The following is a 21,789-nucleotide window of genomic DNA, read 5'->3' as shown; positions in this document are numbered from 1 at the left end:
AAGCCAGCATTCTTGCGTAAATGTGCTAATGATATAGGACTACACATTGTCATTAAATAAGGTTTAAAAATTATTTATTCCATCATGACAGAAGCATCTTGTGGTTCTCTTTTCAGTTGTGGTGTCTGCTAAATCATGCAACTGACCACTTCTAAATTAGAAATTATCATTTGCAGTTAATATTTAAATAAAGTTACTGACAAAATAGTAAATTGTACATCAAATAAATATTTTTTTTTATTATTGTGGTCTTCAGTCCAAAGATTTTTGATGCAGCTCTCCACACTACTCTAACCTGTGGAAGCTTCTTCATCTCCGTGCAACTACTACAACCCACATCCTTCTGAATCTGCTTAGTGTATTCATCTCCTGGTCTCCCTCTACAATTTTTAACATGCACACTGCCCTCCAATACTAAATTGATAATAGCTTGATGCCTAGTATGTGCCCTACCAACTGATCCCTTCTTGTGACACAAATTCCTCCTATTCTCTTCTTGTATAAACTATTTATTGTTCATGTTTCAGTTCCATACATGGCTACACTCCAAACGAATACTTTGAGAAAAGACTTCCAGATACTTAAATCTATACACAATGTTAACAAAATCTCTTCTTCAGAAACGCTTTCCTTACCATTTCCAGTCTACATTTTATATCCTCTCTTCTTAGACCATCATCAGTTATTTTGTTCCCCAAATAGCAAAACTCATCTACTACATTAAGTGTCTCATTTCCTAATATAATTCCCTCAGCATCATCTGATTTAATTCACCTACATTCCATTAGCCTTGTTTGCTTTTTGTTTATATTTATCTTATATCCTTCTTTCAAGACACTGTCCATTCTGTTCAACTGCTCTTCCAGGTCCTTTGCAGTCTCTGATAGAATTACAATGTCATCGGTGAACATCAAAGTTTTTATTACTTCTCAATGGATTTTAAATCTTACACCAAATTTTTCTTTTGTTTCCTTTCCTGCTTGCTCAATATACAGATTGAATAACGTTGGCAAGAGGATACAATCCTGTCTCACTCCCTTCCCAACCACTACTTCCCTTTCATCCCCTCAACTGTTATAACTGCCATCTGGTTTCTGTACAAATTGTAAATAGCCTTTCGCTCCCTGTATTTTACGCCTGCCACCATCAGAATTTGAAAGAGAGTATTCCAGTCAACGTTGTAAAAAGCTTTCTCTAAGTCTAAAAATGCTAGAAATGTACGATTGCCTTTCCTTAATCTATTTTCTAAGATAAGTCGTAGCATCAATATTGCCTCACGTGTTCCAACATGTCTACAGAATCCAAACTGATCTTCTCCAATGTCAGCTTGTAACAGTTTTTCCATTTGTCTGTAAGGAATTCGTGTTAGTATTTTGCAGCTGTGACTTATTAAACTGATAGTTCGGTAATTTTCACACATGACTACACCTGATTTCTTTGGGATTGGAATTATTCTTCTTGAGGTCTGAGGGTATTTCACCTGTCTCATACATCTTGCTCATCAGATGGTAGACTTTTGGCAGGCAGGCTCTCCCAAGGCTATCAGTATGTTGTTTGTTTCTGAGGGCTTGTTTCGACTTAGGTCTTTCAGTGCTCTGTCAAATTCTCCACTGCAGTATTATATCTCCCATTTCATCTTCATCTACGACCTCTTCCATTTCGATAATATTGCCTGCATGTAGATCTCCCTTGTATAGACCATCTATATACTCCTTCCACCTTTCTGCTTTCCATGCTTTGCTTAGAACTGGTTTTCCCTCTGAGTTCTTGATATTCATCCAAGTGGTTCTCTTTTCTCCAAAGGTCCCTATAATTTTTCTGTCAAAAAGAAGCAACATCATATGCAACAGAAGAGGACCCACTACCCCCACCCCCAAAAGAGGAACAGATAACGCAAACAACAGGAAAAGAAGTAAGGTCATCAGAGACCCGACAGATAAGATATGGGAGGGGAGAAAGAAAAAAGAAACCTATCAGGGATCAGGACTTCCTATATAATGAAGCCCGAAACCGGCCAACCTACAAGAGGCTGTCATCGAAGGAAACTCAGGATTTTCACTGGCACAAGACGGGCAATGCCACAACATAGCAGACAATATGAGAAGCACACCAGTACTAGAGTGTCAAAACCAGATGTACCCGGAGACGACAAAACCAGGAGAAAATGAAGGGAGAAAAAACATGAAGATAATGTTATGGAATGTAGAAGGACTGAAAAACGCAGCATGCATAGCCCCAACAGACTTTCTCGAAGGTTATGACGTAGCAATATTCACAGAAACTTTTCTCACAGATCATTGGCAACACCCTAAATTCTATAGCATAAATATGCTGATAAAGCAAGGAGAAAGGGGGCGACCCCAAGGGGGAATAACAGTCCTACTGAAACCGTGGATAACACTAATTATAGCGACAACAGAACTAAATCACTCCATTCTAATATAAGTAAAACACATCACAATATTAGCGACCTACTTCCAGCCAAGCGAATCAGCCATAGACATAATCGATGAACTGGGCCAACAAATAAGACGGAGCAAGAAGGAAATCCCTTTACTTATCGCTGGGGATTTAAACTGTCGGTTGGATGTACAGAATCACAAAACAAAATTAGTAATCGAATCACTACAAGAAGAAGGCCTCATCCTGCTAAACGACACAAACGTCCCTACGTACTTCTACCATAATGGCAAAAGTGCTATTGATATCGCCCTCATAAGAGAGAAAAATTCGGAGTAGGTATTAAAATTCATGGAGAAGAAGTAAAAACTTTGAGGTTCGCCGATGACATTGTAATCCTGTCAGAGACAGCAAAGGACTTGGAAGAGCAGTTTAACGGAATGGACAGTGTCTTGAAAGGAGGATATAAGATGAACATCAACAAAAGCAAAACGAGGATAATGGAATGTAGTCAAATTAAGTCGGGTGATGCTGAGGGAATTAGATTAGGAAATGAGACACTTAAAGTAGTAAAGGAGTTTTGCTATTTAGGGAGTAAAATAACCGATGATGGTCGAAGTAGAGAGGATATAAAATGTAGACTGGCAATGGCAAGGAAAGCGTTTCTCAAGAAGAGAAATTTGTTAACATCGAATATAGATTTAGGTGTCAGGAAGTCGTTTCTGAAAGTATTTGTATGGAGTGTAGCCATGTATGGAAGTGAGACATGGACGATAACTAGTTTGGACCAGAAGAGAATAGAAGCTTTCGAAATGTGGTGCTACAGAAGAATGCTGAAGATAAGGTGGGTAGATCACGTAACTAATGAGGAGGTATTGAATAGGATTGGGGAGAAGAGAAGTTTGTGGCACAACTTGACTAGAAGAAGGGATCGGTTGGTAGGACATGTTCTGAGGCATCGAGGGATCACAAATTTAGCATTGGAGGGCAGCGTGGAGGGTAAAAATCGTAGAGGGAGACCAAGAGATCAATACACTAAGCAGATTCAGAAGGATGTAGGTTGCAGTAGGTATTGGGAGATGAAGAAGCTTGCGCAGGATAGAGTAGCATGGAGAGCTGCATCAAACCAGTCTCAGGACTGAAGACCACAACAACAACAACAAAGAGGAAACATAAAAGGGGACATAAGCCCACTTTGGAATGCAAACCACACACCTATAAGAAAACACATCCCAATGAACATAGTCATACAAAGTGATTGGAAGGCAAGAGAGAACCAAGAGAAGAGACTGCTCTCAAGGAGACTGGATCCAAGGAAAGTGGAAAAATACCATGACCAGATAGAACAAATTGAGTCCTTAATCGACAACTCAAAAGTAGAGGAGGCAGCACTTGAACTGGAGAAACTCTTAAAGGAAGCAACTACCCCCAGGAAAGTGAGAAGAGCTAAACCATGGTTCGATCAAGAGTGTTATCAGCAAAGAAAAGAAGTACTCCAAGCCTTACACCGACTAAAAACGGACACAGATAATCACTCACTACTACAAACATATGCTGAGAAAAGAAGATCCTACAAAACACTAACAAGGGAGAAGAGAACGGCACACAGGGAAGAAGAGGGAAGAAGACTAGCTGAAGAAGCCAGGAGAGACCCATTCACTGCAATCCGCCCCCGAAAGCAGGCGCAGGCACAGTCACACTATATAAGCATGGAAGAATGGACGAGACATTTCAAAGACATTCTCAACAAAGATTGTAGAGAAGGAGCACAGGTAGCAAGTCAAGAGCTCACACCGCAAGAGATGGCAGCCTGGTCCCCACTCACTCCGAATGAGGTCCGAAACATCATTGAATCAACAAAAAGGAAGAAAGCAGTAGGACCGGACATGCTTTACAACGAATACCTTAAAGACACAGCCCATCTGCTAGCACCAACCTGGACAAAACTTTATAACAAATGCATTGAAACAGCAAAAATACCAGGCCAGTGGAGAAAATCAATAGTAAGGGTAATGTACAAAGGGAAGGGCGACCCAAAGGACACAAACAAATACAGAGGAATAGCCTTGGAAAACAACCCTTTTAAGGTATTCACAAAACTAATCACAGGAAGAATAAGACACACTTTGGAAGACCACCTCCCAGAATCTCAATTTGGGTTCAGGGAAAAAAGATCCACTATCACAGCAGTGGAACTGCTTTTAAAAAACATATGGGAAACCATCGATAAGAAGCAAAAATATTATGCTGTATTCATAGACTTCACAAAGGCCTTCGATCTCCTCGACCGATCATTAGTAAAAAGGATGCTCGACGAAACTCTGGGAAGAGACAGCGTCTGGACGAGGATTATAAACTCCATAAATGAATGGAATGAGATAAGGATCTCGGACAACCTCGACCTGTCTGAACCAATAAGGCAAACAAACGGAGTACTCCAAGGAGACCCACTAAGCCCGCTCCTGTTCATTCTGGCAGCAAAGCACATTATGGAAATCGCTCATGACGAAGATGTCGAAGCATATGCCTACGCGGACGACATCGTGATAGGCTCAAAAAACTTAAAGAAACTACAGGAGACTATAGAAGACGTGGAAAAATGGTGTAGAAAACACAAGTTTGTAATCAACACCGACAAAACGGAAATGATGGTATTCAGATCAGGTGGGCAAATCCCAAAAACGACAAGAATTGCACTACAAGGAAAGGAAATATCTATCACAAAAGATTACAAATATCTAGGGATAACACTCCAGCCGTCCGCAAAGTGCTTCACTAAACACACAACAGAGAAAGCAACGCAGGCCATCAGAGCGATAAATGAAATAAGTTCCATCAGAACACTAAATCTAGACACAGCTATGGCACTCTTCAAATCAAAAATAATACCGATACTGGTTTATGGGATAGAAATCATATGGATACACCTAAATGAAAAGAACTTAGAAACATTGGAAAGAGTAAAATCAACCTATATCAAAAGAGCATTAGGGGTAACAAAAACCACAAGATCAAGATTAGTCTACCTTCTCGCCCGAGAATCTTTCCTCATCGAGGATGTAAGGACAATGTTCTTACTTCCCAACACATCAGCGTCGGAGAACCTACTAAGATCACTACTCAAGAAAAGAGAGGAAGTACCAACGGAATTCTATGGATCCGGGGCCATGATCGACCGCACTTGGACAGCAGCAAATTTTGAGATGAGACACGTACTTACAAGATTCGCAGTACACGGATTCCACCATGAAATTTGTGCAAATACAGCATACCACGAACCGTCAAACCTTTGCAAGTGTACACTATTGGGCAGTCTTGTGAGAGATACCATATAGTAACATGCAACAAGAGGACCAAATCAATTAGAGACTATGCAATAAATGGTTCCAATGATAATCTGTTATAATACCTGCACTGAATGTAATCTACTAAGAATTATGCAGACACTCAATACATCCTTGTAATTCACTCTCAAATGATTGTAATCTAATGTAAAACTATAATGGCTATTCTGCTGCAATAAATGGTTCATAATTTTCCTGTAGGCATTATCCACCTTACCCCTAGTGGTATATGCCTCTACATCCTTACATTTGTCCTCTAGCCAACACTGCATAGCCATTTTGAACTCCCTGTCGATCTCATTTTTGAATCATTTGTATTCATTTTTGCTATCTTCATTTACTGCATTTTTATACTTCCTCCTTTCATCAGTTAAATTCAATATCTCCTGTTACCCAAGGACTTATACTAGCCCTCATCTTTTTACATACTTGATGCTTTGCTGCCTTCACTGTTTCATCTCTCAAAATTCCTCATTCTTCTTCTACTGTATTTCTTTCCCCCATTCTTGTCAAGCATTCCCTAATGCTGTCTCTGAAACTCCACTACCTCTGGTTCTTTCAGTTTCTCCAGGTCCCATCTCTTTAAATTCCCACCTTTTCGCAGTTTCTTGAGTTTCTATCTGCATTTCATAACCAATAGATTGTGGTCAGAGACCACATCTGCCCCTGCAAATGTCTTACAAGATTAAACTTGCATCCTAAATCTCTGTCTTACCATTTTATAATCTATCTGAAACCTGCCACTGTCTCCACATCTCTTCCATGTATACAACCTTCTTTCATGTTTCTTAAACCTAGTGTTAGCTATTATTAAGTCATGCTCTGTGCAAAATTCTACCAGGTGGCTTCCTCTTTCATTCCTCATTCCCATTCCATATTCACCTACTACTTTTCCTTCTCTTCCTTTTCCTACCATCAAAATCCAGTCCCCATGACTATTAAATTTTCGCCTCCCTTATCTGAATAATTTCTTTTATCTCATCATACATTTCTTCAATCTCTTCATCATCTGCAGAGCTAGTTGGCATTGTGAACACATCGTTCTTTGTGATATATATATTTATCTTGTCTTTTTCCCTTTTTTCCGTCTGTTCATATATCGTTGATGTTGTAGCGCATTTTTCCTTTGTCCTGTAATATAGAGATAAAAGTTGTTTTCTAGATGTAATATGTAACTGGAAATTATTTCTTTTTTGTAAGTAGATAAATATGTTTAGAGTTTATTGATTGTGGAAAGCTTTAATTTTTTTTTGTTTATCGTTTACTGTAATAAGTTCGGTAGAAAATAGTTGTGTAAAGATATTTGTATTTTACTTTGAGGTTGTATAAACTGTCGGCGAGAGTATTGAGAGAGAGACCAATATCGATAGTCGATCCAAGAAGGCGGAGGTGTGTTGTTGGGTAGCTAGAGGCGGACACCTGTTTTACTGTGGGAGTCGTGAGTTTTACTAGCTGGTGAAGATTGAGTTTAGTGGCAAGCAATGTACGTTTTCAATGACTGTTTTATACCAGGACGTGATATGATAATAGTGAGTGTAGAAACTGGGCGAAGTAAATACTGACACTGTGCCGTGAGACGAAGTAATTGTGACAATGCAACCGAGAATGGACGGTATTGTAGCTCTGTGTCAGTGAATTGAACTGCTCTTGTATTTAAACTGTGTTTTCGTACACTCAAGTACTGTGAACTTACGTATTTATTCGCGTTTCAATGAATTACCGGACGCCTAAAATCAGTAACAGTCGTTCTGAACTTATGCGAACTGTCTATTGTGTGTGAGTACATTCCCGCCCAGGACGGTTTTTCGCGATCGCGGCACTCATAATACGAATTGACTTTCTACAGAATTCGCGGTCGGCAAGTTTTACTGTGTGTGGCATAAGTAAAATTGTGTGCGTCAGAAACATCAAAACTATGCACATACGGACATCTGTAACAACAGTTACATCGACCAGCCTGTGGCCTGCAAAATGCCACTGCAATCAGAGTTCCAGCTTAATGAATACCACCGCCCGCCCGATTACAAGGAAAAATCATCAACTGCTGCCATGACCGTGGGAGCAGATCTCAGCGTTTCACCAGGACCAGCCAGCTGCCGTCGATATCGCGATCATCGTCACAACACACAAGATAAGATTTAAAAGCAGCGCTCTCCTCTCAAAGACTCAAAATTATTGCAACCAATTTTAATTTCCTTTCCTTTTGGCTGACATTCACATAACGTTTGTCTTCTTTAGAATAAAAGTGTTTTCCACGAAGCGATGTGTTCTATGTAGACATTGTTGACTTTCATTAGCTGTAGCCATTTCCCTTTTAATTATTTCCAATTTTTTTAAATTTTAAATCCGCTGCCGTTGCATGTATATTTTTTACAACTTTTGGAGGGTATGCGTCTAAATTCGTGTGTTATAACATTTAGCAAAAGTATTGTAATGTTTTGCTACTTGGACAAGGGAGCCCGCCATTAATTTCTTAAACGTCGACCAATGACAGTGAAGCTCGCTTGCTATTGGTGCTAACATTCTACAGTGGGTAATTCAAAGGTGGATAGCTGTCAAACCCATGGAGGTAAGAATTCTTACCTCCATGGTCAAACCACACAGGTTTTGATTACTTTGAATGTGAGTCATGTAAAATTGTGGGTTCATCACTCAACCTTGGCATTCTTTCGTTTATTGATGTTAGAAGCAATTTTTTGTCAGTGTCATTAAATCTTATTTAATAGGTTATTCTGTGCTAAACTGGGATAAATGCACAGTCAGATATCGTGTTGGGAAATAAAATTTGGAGAAACGTCTATTTAGATACGACTTGATTTTGACTGCATTAGTTAACACGGTACTTTTCGGGTATTTTGGCGATACTTAGTGACAGGGTAGAATCGCAGTCGTCACATATGGCGACCGTGGAGTGACACGACAGGGTATTTTGACGCTGTCTTAAAGAAGTGCAATCTTTGGATCTCAGTTTCAAAATTTTGATAATTAGAGGTAGTGGTTTGTTTGTGTTAGGATCAGAAAATAGACAAGATGACTATTAAAGAGGATGAATGTGTAGCCAGTTTTAAAGTGTGGGATGACGAGCAAAGGGAAAATAAAGAACATGAAATTGCTATGGAAATGGTGGAAAAGGATACAGTAATTAAGACACAACCAGAGGTTGATAAAGATGTAGATGGAACAGGAGGGGTAAAAAGTATGTTTGCTGTACTGTTAGCGGAAATGAGAGGAATGAAAGAGGGCTATAAAGGGTTAAGAGAAGATATAGAGCGTATAAATAAGAAACTGGAAGCTGTTGACAAAAAGGTGGATGCTGTTAGCAAATCACAAAAGGATATGGAAGAAGAACTAAAGAATTTAGATAGGATATTTGAACAAAGGCTTGAGGATTTTAAAAGGGAACTAGATGATGGGATAGAAAAGAGGATTTCAGATATAAAGTTGGATATAGGGTAGATTGCTTGGACAAGAATATTGTAGCACAGGCTGAAGTGTGTGATAAAAGACAGACAGAAGTGAAGGAATATTGTGATAGAATTTTACAGGATCATAGTAAGAAAGATCAAGTAGAAGTGGGAACAATCATGGAGTCCACTTTTGTGATTGAGAAAAGAGTAGGAACTTTGGAAAGAAAAGTAGAAGATAGGAATTGTACAGCTCCATCTGTGGTAGTACATATGAGAGATGGTAGTAATTTTAATAATATAGTATTTGATCCTAAAGGCAACGTCCATCCAGTGGCTTTTGTGAATAGTTTATGAAGTCAGTTTACTGTAGAGTGAATTGAGGAAGATAAATTGAGGAGGGCAAGAGCATGTTTAATGGGTGAGAGTTTAGATTGGGGAGCAGATGCACCAGATAGATATGACACTTTTGAGGATTTTGTGTCAGCTTTTCTAGCAGAGTACTGATCTAAAGAAAAACAGAGTGATGTAATTGAGGCTTTTAAGAAGGCACCATCGAGTATAGGGAGAGCATGAGAGAATATTGTGAAAGATGGATCGATAGGTTGAAGCATTTGGACAGTACTTGGAGTGATCGAGATACAATAGAAGTATTGATGGGGAAGTTACCTCCTAATAGGAGATGTGGATTAATAGGGCATAATAATAATCTGAAAGATATTTTTAATAGGGTGAGAGATGTGGATAGATGGCAGACAGATCGTTCTTTTAATGAAAATAGAGATTCTTGGAGGTACCAAGAGAACAGGAAACAGACCAGCAGAGTAAATCAGGTAAATGTGAGAGGTAGGGGAGAAAGTGGTCGAGGGAATTTTAGGGGTAATGATAGAGACTACGATAGGAGAGGAAGTTTTAATTTGGGAAATGGTACCCCGCAACAGTAAGGGCCCATGAAGGGGCGGGTCAAGTATCAGGGCCTACCAATGTTGCCAGCTGCCACAATGATGTCAGATGTTTTGCAATGTGCAGCAATAGTAATACTAATCATGGTGATAGGGGGCGTGGAAGTCAGAACTTGGTAACTGAAGAGATAGGGCCCAAAATTAAGTGTGGGAATAATATAGAATTGGGAGGTTCATGTATGGAGGTATTGTCTCATATGTATGATGGTGTTACAGAATATGAAAAGGAGCAAATAGACAGGGAGAAGGAGAATGAAGTGATACAAATGAAAAGTATTGAAAGTGAGGAGGAAGAGACAAGTAGTGGAAATGAAAAGTATTGAAAGTGAGGAGGAAGAGACAAGTAGTGGTAGTAGTGACAGTGAAGGGGGAGAAGAAGAGGTACCAGAGGATACATTTCTTTTGCAGAGTAATTTGCATAGGAGTAACGGGGAAGAGAACGAGCCAGTTTCTGAAGGTATTGAGGGAGAGATTTCTATCGATTCCTTGAACCATGGTGTAGATGCTGATGAGGAGGAAAAAATTAATGTTTATTATTGGCAAGAATAAGGATGTGGCAACTTGTAGCGAGGAGGAAGAGAGTTTATGTGCAATTAAAAGGGAGTCAAGATAAGAGGAAAGCTCGGAGATAGATTGTAGAAAATGGGAATATGATAATATTGAAAGAGATTTGTTACATGAAGATGGAGATGTGGGGGATATTAAAGCTGGACAACCTTTTGTGAAAATGAAAACCTATGGTAGGGAACAAAAGGCTCTTTTGGATACAGGGAGTGAAATAACTGCTGTATCAGAGAAGTTCTATAACTGTATAAAGGAAGATAATGAGGTAATGGACGTACCTTTGTTGGGGTTAAAAATAATGGGTGCTGCGGGCAAGTTGAGCAAAGCGATCAAGTGACAGATCATCTTAGAATTTGAACTTGGGGGCCTAAGCTAGGTACATAATTTTTTTGTTGTTCCTGGGCTCAGTGTGGAAATTATCCTGGGCGTAGACTGGTTGAGAGTGTAAAGCAGGAGTAAAATGTGGGGACAGTTTTGTCACTTTTTATAATGAAGGATTAGAAACAAGTGTGAAGTTTGATAGGATGATAGTGGGTAGCAATGATTTAGTTGGTCAGTTGAAAATGAGGGTGATGACAGTAGGAGTCAGTATGGGAAATTTAGAGTTGGATTATAGGGGTAGCAGAGAGGAGAGAGGGATAATAGAAGAATTGAAGAACCAGATGGACGAGGTAGAAGGGTTAAGTAAGCAACAGAAAGAAGAGTTAAGGGAAGTACTATGGATAAATAGGGAGGTATTTTCAGACAGACCTTGTAAAGTTAAGAACTTTGAGTGTAAATTAGATGTGACACCGCATGAACCCTTTGCAAGAAACCCGTTTTCTATACCATTTGCGTTTAAGGAAGCTCTACATAAAGAGATCGAGAGAATGGTAGACTGTGGAGTTATAGAAAGAAGCAAGAGTGAATACAATAGTCCCTTAATAGTGGTGGGCAAGAAAGATGGTAGTGTAAGAGTGGTTATTGATGCTAGAGCTCTGAATGGCACAGTGAATAGAGAGACCGATCGCCCCGAAAATATTGATAGGATATTACAGAAGTTTTATAATATGAACTACATGACTAGCCTCGATCTCATGCCCGGGTACTGGCAAGTTCCACTTGCGGAGGAGTATAGGAAGTATACGGCCTTTTTGGTAAATGGGAAATGTTACCAATATACTGTAGTAACCTTTGGATTGAATATTAGTGTGTCCGTATTCATTCGAGCATTAGACCAAGTCTTGGGACCAGAGTTGAGTTCTAGAATAACTGTGTACTTAGATGATTTGTTGATTTCCACCGAGTCATGGGAGGAATGTTGTAGTTTATTGGATGATGTGTTTCAGGCTTTGAGAAAAGGGGGCATGACCCTTAGACTTAAGTCGGCAAGTTTTATAAACTGTGTGTGGCACAAGTAAACTTAAATTGTGTGCACCAGAAACATTAAAACTATGCACATACGGACATCTGTAACACCAATTACATTGACCAGCCTGTGGCCTGCAAAACGCCACTGTAATCAGATTTCCAGCTTAATGAATACCACCGCCCGCCCGATTACAAGGAAAAAATTATCAGTTGCAATCACACGACCGTAGGAGCAGATCTCAGCGTTTCACCAGGACCAGCCAGCTGCCGTCGATATCGCGATCATCGTCACAACACGCAAGATAAGATTTAAAAGTGGCGCTCTCCTCTCAACGACTCAAAATTATTGTAAGCAATTTTAATTTGTAATTTCCTTTCCTTTTGGCTGACATTCACATAACGTTTGTCTTATTTAAAATAAAAGTGTTCTCCATGAAGCGGTGTGGTTTTAATTATTTTCAATTTTTTTTTTTATTTTAAGTCCACTGCTGCTTCATGTATATTTTTTTGTAACTTTTGGAGGGTATGTGTCTAAATTCGTGTGCTGTAACATTTAGCAAAAGTATTGTAATGTTTTGCTACTTGGACTAGGGAGCCCGCCATTAATTTCTTAAACGTCAACCATTGACAGTGAAGCTCGCTTGCTATTGGTGCTAACATTGTATAGTGGGCAATTCAAAGGTGGGTAGCTGTCAAACCATACGGGTTGTGATTACTTTGAATGAGAGTCATGTAGAATTGTGGGTTCATCACTTAACTTTGGTATTCTTTTGTTTATTGATGTTAGAAGCAATTTTCTTTTTTGTCAATGCCATTAAATCTTATTTAATATGGTTATCTATGCTAAACTGGGATAAATGCACGGTCAGATATCGTGTTGGGAAATAAAATTTGGAGAAATGTCTATTTAGATACAACTTGATTTTGACTGCATTAGTTAACACGGTACTTTTCGGGTATTTTTGATGATACTTTGTGACAGGGTAGAATCGCAGTCGTCACAGCATTTAAACTTGTACTACTGCGGTAGGTGTAGGCTTCTTGTCTATCTTGGCTACAAAAATGTGTTCACTATACTGTTCATAGTAACTTACCTCCACTCCTATTTTTTATTCATTATTAAACCTACTCCTGCAGTACTCTATTTGATTTTGTATTTATAACCTTGTATTCACCTGACCATAAGTCCTGTTCCTGCTGCCACCAAACTTCACTAATTCCCACTATATATGACTTTAACCTATCCATTTCCTTTTTATATTTTCTAACCTACCTACCTGATTAAAGGATCTGGCATTCCATGCTCCAATCCATAGAACACCAGTTTTGTTTCTCCTGATAAAGACGTCCTCCTGAGAAATCCCCGCCGTAAATCCAAGTGGGGGGCTATTTTACCTTTGGAATATTTTACCCAAGAGGACACCATCATCATTTAACCATACAGTAAAGCTTCATGCCCTTGGGAAAAATTATGGCTGTAGTTTCCCCTTGCTTTCAGTCGTTCACAGTACCAGTACAGCAAGGCCGTGTGGTGAATGTTACAAGGCCAGATCAGTCAATCATCCAGACCATTGCCCCTGTAACTACTGAAAAGACTGCTGCTGCACCTCTTCAGAAACCACATGTTTGTCTGGGCTCTCAACAGATACCCTTCTGTTGTGGTTGCATCTTCTACGGTATGGCTATCTGTATCACTGAGGCACTCAAGCCTTCCCACCAATGGAAAGGTCAGTGGTTCATGGGTGGGGGGTTGACAAAATGTGAGGTATGCAGTATTAATATGCTGCTAAGGACAAATATTTGCATAATGAAAGGATATAAAAAATTTAATAAATCCAGAAGTAAAATAGATACGGATACATAGCTTTCAGCAATGATAGCTATAGTGCATTGCTATCATGCGGGACACCATGTGTTGAAATAGCATGAAGCATTTAAAAATTTCTTAATTCAGAGGTTCATTGTGAAACTGTTTATTCACTGTGAAATATTAACTTCTGTAGTTTTAGAGATATCAAAATACTGTTGTGTCATTGGACGTGCCTCATTTTTCTGAGTTAGAAGATGTATTCAGATTATCTTCAATATGTAGCTGTGATTTATTATTGAAGTTCAGATTGTCTGACACTCCGCTATTTCTAAGTGGGTGCCTGGTGCCAAAATTCCCCATACTGGGATTAACCATTATCCAGCCCTTTGCTGCTGCACCTGGCTCACCTGGAATGGCTGCGGCAGTCCACCTGACTGTGACACTCTCTCAGTGCTGGGGCCACAGAGTTTTGCAAACAAATTCACCTTACCTTGTACCAATTCTAGGTATCTGATTATCTCACCTACATACACAGAACCTTTCTTCCTTGCTACAGGGAAGTATCTATTTAATGGTAATTGCTATTCTATTTGTATCCTTTTTACACTTGTAAAGAAACAGTTCTTTCTTCTGCCACATAGATTGGCCAGTTTTTGGTTGGAACATGCTAAAATAGAAGTGTCCACCAGAAATGGTAGTACTGATAGTAATTAAAATAATTGAGGAAAAAGGAATATTCTCCAAATCTTCTGCTATGAGAGGCATGCTATAATTTAATGTCATTCCCCTAACAAGTTTAGTTTATTGTCTAAATAAATTATTGTATCTCCCAGGAACAAAATACAAATGAAGATTTTATAGCATATAAATTATCACATTTTATAATGGATTTTGTGTATTTAATCTATTAAAGGCCAAAATTGAGTAAAGGTTTCCCACTGGGTGGTACTAATACTCATTGGTATCCATTTGTAGATGGGAATTATGTATTTTTTTTATTTTACTGTATACTGTGGTTGGGTTTGTACACATTACTTTTAGGATAGCTTAACTTAGCTTTGTTAAGTTAATTGCGTACCTTGGCTTATCAAAAAGTCTTTAGATTAGTAGTAGTAGTAGTAGTAGTAGTAGTTTATTCATCCAGAGACAATTTACATTGCATGGATTTCGTCAAAAAAATACATAGTATATATATACACACATATAGGGTGAACAATACTATACAAAATACAGATGTGCATAGTAGACTACGTAACATCAGACCACATTGAAATAGCATGTACAACTTTGATTATTTACATTGATGTATGAGAAAGACTTTTTACATGGAATACACAGTTGATATTTAGATATAACACATACAATTCTAGCACTTTTGTACATATTATTTATTTAGATCATAGCAACAGTCAGATAAAAATTACTATTGGCACAGAGTACATAAATATGATTGTTTAGTATGGAGCTATTCCAGGTATTCTTTTACACTATAATAGCAGTTGGTCATTAAAAATTTGAATACTGCTTCTTTAAATGAAGACAATTTTTTTATTTCTTTTATCTTTACCGGTAGTTTGTTATACAATCTACTTCCTTGTATGTTTGTTTGTTTCTGCGCCAAAGTCTTGTTAACTCTTTTTATATGAATGTCATTGCACTTTCTTGTGTTGTAAGTATGTAGATCCGAGTTGGATTGGAAATTGTTAATATTTTGTTTTATATTAATTACGCTTTTCTGTATATAGAGGCACGGTAGGGGTAGAATATTCAGCTGTTTAAATAATTGCTTTGAAGGAGTTAGCCTTGCACTGTTGGTAATAATTTAAAACCAGCTCTTGAAGCTTTGTCGGTAGACTTTCTTGGGATAGTCTACATCTATCTTCAAGAGTCTGCCAGTTTGGTTTCTTCAGCATCACTGTAATACTCTCCCACAGGTCCAACAAACCAGTAAAAATTTGTGCTGCCCTTCTCTGTTTAAGTTCAATATCCAACAATGGGAAATCCAGGATGGAATTTAACAATACCAGAGAAGGAAAGTTGCTACTCACCATATAGCGGAGATGCTGAGTCGCGATAGGCACAACAAAAAGATTCACACAATTATAGCTTTCGGCCATTAAGGCCTTTGCCAGCAGTAGACACATATACACACACACTCACCCGAACGCAGCTTGTACACACGTCTGCAGTCTCAGAGAGCTGAAACCGCACTGCGAACAGCAGCACCAGTGCATAATGGGAGTGGCAACGGGGTGGTGGTGACGAGGCTGGGGCGGGGAGGGGGAGGGATAGTATGGTGGGAGTGGTGGTCAGTGAAGTGAAGTGTTGCAGCCCCACCCAGTCGCACTCCCATCATGCACTGGTGCTGCTGTTTGCAGTGTGATTTCAGCTCTCTGAGACTGCAGACATGTGTGCAAGTTGTGTGTGTGTATGTGTCTACTGCTGACAAAGGCCTTAATGGCCGAAAGCTATAATTGTGTGAATCTTTTTGTTGTGCCTATCGCGACTCAGCATCTCCGCTATATGGTGAGTAGCAACTTTCCTTCTCTGGTATTAAGTTCAATATTTCCTGTTAGACCTATTTGGTATGGGTCCCTATGGGTTCATCACACCTATAAAATGATTGAACTTCGACCTGAAACATCTGTCCATATAGCACAGCTGTGGTCCAGGGAGGCCATTTGTTATGGAATATAGACATTGGAACTCATATTGATACTCACCGACAAACCATTATTAACAAATTACAAAATCGCAAATTCAGCAAGCAGTCTAATTGATATATCTTAGAAATATTGGAGGCCATAACAGAAGCAAGGAAAAATGACACGGAGATAAACTTGTTATGGATTAAAGGGCACAGGGCAATTTTCCACAAATAATAATGGAACACCTAGTAAAGACAAACATTACTGAACAACAATTCTCTCTGGCATGTATCTGAAAGGGCAGACACCAAGTGGCTGCACAACCACACACCTCTCCTCGACTGGGGTCAACTGTGTAAACCCTAGTAAATGTCATGTGACATCATTCATTCTTATGAGGCTGAAACACAAGTGTTACTGCGCACAATTTACATGGAATAAAAGTTCCAGTTTCTGTAACCTTTGATGAGGATCAAACTGACGTGGCAGATCCAAATCACGTAATACTGTTCAGAATTTATACACCGCCGGAAAAGAAATTAGTGCACCTTTTTAGAGGTTTCCAATTCGCTCAAGATTTATTGCTGCATATGGAGTGCACGAATGCAATGATTTCGTTTACAGAACAACAGCACAATCAGTTCTATGGTACCAGCTGTCGACCCATGCTGAAACAGCCATATTAGTACATGGTGTAGCCTTCATGGTTGGCAACACAGGTGTTGACTCTAGCATCCGGTTGATCCTACAGATGGTGAATACTGTCCTAGGATATGTTATGCCATACCTGCTCAACTTTTTCATGTAGTTCTGTAAGAGTTGTTGTTGACGAGTCTCATTGTGTCCCACATGCGCTCGATTGAAGACAAATCTGGAGTTTGTGCTGGCCAAGGAAGTTGCTGCATGTCTTTCAGAGCACGCTGAGTTTTATGGGCATTATGTAGGTGAGCATTATCCTTTCAAAACAACACATCATCTTCCTGCTGCAAGAACAGCAAAAGTATGTTGTTACATTCTGGTTTGCACTATCTCCAGAAACACCAGAGGTGAATGAGAGTTGTTGCTTATTGCATATCCTGACTATAAGGCCAGGGGTGGTGTGAATTTATCTCGAATAAATGCACTCCATGAGGCAGCACTCATCACGTCTACGTTTTATGTGTAAAAGACAGTCACTTGCATGCAAGCAGGAACAGCTTTCATTGCTGAAGACCGTGGCATAACATTCCATCTGCCAAGTTATCCTCCAATGGCACCAGTCAAGCTGTGCACTTCAGTGTCATGGTGTGAGTGAAAGACGGGCTAGAGGTGTACATGTTCGTAGTCCTACTGCTAATAACCAGTCCACAACAGTTTGCATTGACACATCTGGATTCCCAAACCCTTTTATCGGTTCTGTGATAGCTGTACAATCTGCCACTACTGCCATTACAATACGATGATCCTGGCGGGTGTCTGTGCTGTTTGGATGTCCAGAACCTCATCTACAAGAGTGAGTAAGCTCACGTGACCACTGACACCAGCAACATCGCACAACTGTTGTAGCACATCCAAATTGTGTGGCAATCCTCCAAAAGAACCATCCCACCACTTGGTAGGCCACAATTTGACCCCTTCGAAACTCACTCAGATGACTTTAGGAAACAAGAGTGCGTCTTGTGTCATGATTAACTGCTTGCTTTACACGTTTGCACCACACTGAGTCTTCTGGCTGTGAGCATCCTCTATTAAAGAGTAGACACACATGGTGATCTGGTAGCTATACCCCTTTGCTATCTGTTGACGGATGTGGTTGAAACCATTTCAAGTACATCTACTATCCTTCAGGTGGCATAGCCTGTCATCGGATCAAAATTGACATCATCTTTACAGATGTACTAATTCTTTCTCTGGCAGTGTATTTGTATTTGAAGATGCAAATTAATGTTCCATTATACAATTTTTAAATTATGAATGGGTGTTTGTATATGTATACTCAAACTATCTTGAATAATATACTTTGTATAATAACACTGTAAGAATAGACGTGTGCATTGTAATCTCTTAGTTATTGGTTTTCCCCAAAGCTAAGCCTAGCCCATCATTTTTCCTCAACTCAAAAGTTTTATGTTAACTCTGTACTGTTTATAACTATTGCTGGTTGTCTGGTCAGTGTCACCTAAACCTAAAAAAATAAATAAAATAATATTGCAGCTCACACATTTTTATCTGTTAACACTTGTTCGTATATTACTTTCAGATGGTACTCAAACATAGATGCTACAATACTTTCTCAACATACAGTCCTGAGTCAATCATCGTCATTCCTATATCCCCACAATACTTGTTGTTCTTAAGATATCAGCTGAATTATACATTTCAGCTACTTCTTATCACAAAGACAACAGATCCACATTTGCTAAAGCGCATTTCTTCTTGCCACTGACCAAACCTTCAGTTTCTCAAGCAAACGATTTCTTTTTCGCTGTAAATACATACCACATGACTCTGTCAATACAATACAATACATTTCATGACTACGTTAACTCCTGACTCCATCATCTTCTCCCTCATAATACTTCAATACTATTCATAACAACTAATAATAATGCAGAACACAATGTAATTATCAGCATTATCATGATCAGAAACAACCATAACACTTCCCTGTATGTCACAAAGAATCCTACCATCTCATGATAATCCAGAACAATTCTGCTCACAATTGCCTAAGTTCATCACGAATATAGCAATCAATATCCATCTTTAGCGTTGTTACAGCCAAATTATTTTCATTTTCATTGTTTCATAGAACTTTTTGGGATGTACTGATGTCAACATATTTTCTGTTGAACAGAAAATACTACGAGGAAACTGATCATGTGGCATGGCCAGTCCCCTATCACTTATCATGGCAAACCTATACATGGAACACTTTGAAGCATAGGCTCTAGTTTCCACCAAGCTGAAACCAAAGTATTTCTACTGGTTTTTGGGCAACAATTTTATGTGGCCATATGAACCTGGAAAAACTTTTAAGACTTTCTGTAACATTTAAACTCTATTTATAAATGCATGATGGAACCTGAAAAAGAGGGCAAATCACCTTGCCTCAATTTTTAAGACCAAACAGATCCTTTGGTCACAGTTAAGATAGAAAAATGGGCCCACTGACCTCAACATTAGGCATCTCCAAAAATTTCTCTAGCAGTTTGGGGAAAGGAACACTAGGCTTTAGAATTGCCATTTGTTACATAATTAAGCTGTTCCATTTTGAGAGATGCCTTGTGATCAGAACCAAATTTTAGAAGTCACACTAAGAACTTATTATATCCCAGGGAATTGATGTTTACCCACTCTATTTGTGACTAAAAACACTGTACTCCAGACTACAAGGTGCTGGGGAGGGGTGGGGGGGGGGGATGATCTTTGTCACCCACACCCATTGCAGATGCCTACAGACCTCTTTCTTCATGCCCTTGAGCCATCACACAACCTGTTACAAAGGAATTCAAAGCTAAATACTCTGGTCCATATAGCTTGAACACTTTCATGTAAGGAGAGCTACCACAAGGAATTACATCACACACAAAGGAATGGGTACTCATATAATTAAACTGAATGGGTGTTGCTGTCAAAATCAATAACTCCTGGAAAGGGGGTTGAGTCTGAGACCAAGGAAGAGAAGCCAAATATCAGTCTACCTTATGCTGGTACAATACCTTGAAAGACAGACAGACTGCTTTGGAAGCATTGTGTCCAGTATGCTTTGCTCCCTGCAACTATGATAAAAAATTTTATGTGCACAGTTAGTGTCTGCTCCAAATACTTTTCATGAAAATGTTGCAATAAAATCATAACAAGTGTTTTGTATTAATATGTAATTTAATTAGCAATCTGTTTAATAGAGTGATCCTACAGCATAGTATAATGGTTACAGAATAGATAAATCACGAATTTACTGCATGTAACAAGGGTCTGTGGTAGCTAACGTAACATACGCATACACAACATGCCATTTTTCGTTTCATTTTCGACTCTGCCTTAGCTCTCGCTTTTCACTCGGTGCTGGACTTTTTAGATTTATTGGATTTCTTTCAATGCAAGCTTTCCTCTGATTTGAATTTTCTATAATTTTGAGCATATTTACAAGTCATATGATATGACATCTTTCAGTATTTTATAATTGCAATTTAATGCTGATTTTCACTTAAATTCCTGTGAATATTTTTATTCTCTCACTTTGAGTTCTGATACTGCTCCACAACTTCCTCCCAATGACACCTGAATCAATGTCTTAGATAAATGAATTTCCATACTACACCTTTACACAAAGTTAAACTGTAACAATCATGTGTACACGCCTACACCGATACGATGATGCCACATGCAAAACAAAATCAGTTGTGGACTCAGCATCTGTTTACACATTATCAGTCTTGTAGTAATTACTGGTTCAAACATGATGGTATTTTGTCACAAAATCTGACCAACTATTATTGTGATGGATGAATAGACATTTGCACATCACAAGTCATCTTTGTAATGTTAAAGATGATTTTGGTTTCTGAAAGCTACTTATGTATTGCAATATATGCAAAAGTGGAATTTCTTGTGCGGGGTAGACTATCAGAATGGTTGAGGAGAGATGCAAGGAACATCAATGACACAACCAGCTAAAGCTGAGCAATGTCTCTAATATAATTACAAAATGAAATATGATGGGACCAGTACCTGATTCTAATTCAAACTTTAAAACGTTTTGAATAACTTTTATCTTATTAAGGCATGACATCAAAGAAACTTTCAAAAATATGAAACAGACACACAAAAGACTTGATTTATTGCATTTCATAACAGAATTGTATGTGACAAGGCTATTTTTAAGTTTAACAGTAGATGAAGTCTTTCTGGTACTTGCACTTTCCAATAAAAAATATCTGTCTTTATAAATCCTTTAACAAAATAATCAATTTCAACACTAAATAAATTTGAAACAAAATTTTAATTACAACTGTGAGTCAAATTTAAGAATTTTACATCACCCTCATTAACAAAACATTTAATATACAAATCAGCCCACAATTCACACTTGTTAAGACACACATCCTTTATTACAGTTGCGATTGCAGTCTTTCTTGGCATATTCCGCTGATGAATTCTTCTCGGGTTATCGGAAGAATGGTGGCATCATCTTATTATAGTTTTCCATTCTTTCACTATATTTTTAGTATATTGCATGCAACCTTTGCCAAAATTATGAAATTTGCTATCTGCGCCAATGGTATTTGCCTTTAACATTCTCAATCAAAGTTTTATTTTGAACAT

The sequence above is a fragment of the Schistocerca cancellata genome, chromosome 5 (genome assembly GCF_023864275.1).
Source record: "Schistocerca cancellata isolate TAMUIC-IGC-003103 chromosome 5, iqSchCanc2.1, whole genome shotgun sequence".
Taxonomy (NCBI): Eukaryota; Metazoa; Arthropoda; class Insecta; order Orthoptera; family Acrididae; genus Schistocerca; species Schistocerca cancellata.
This window is presented reverse-complemented; position numbering follows the sequence as displayed.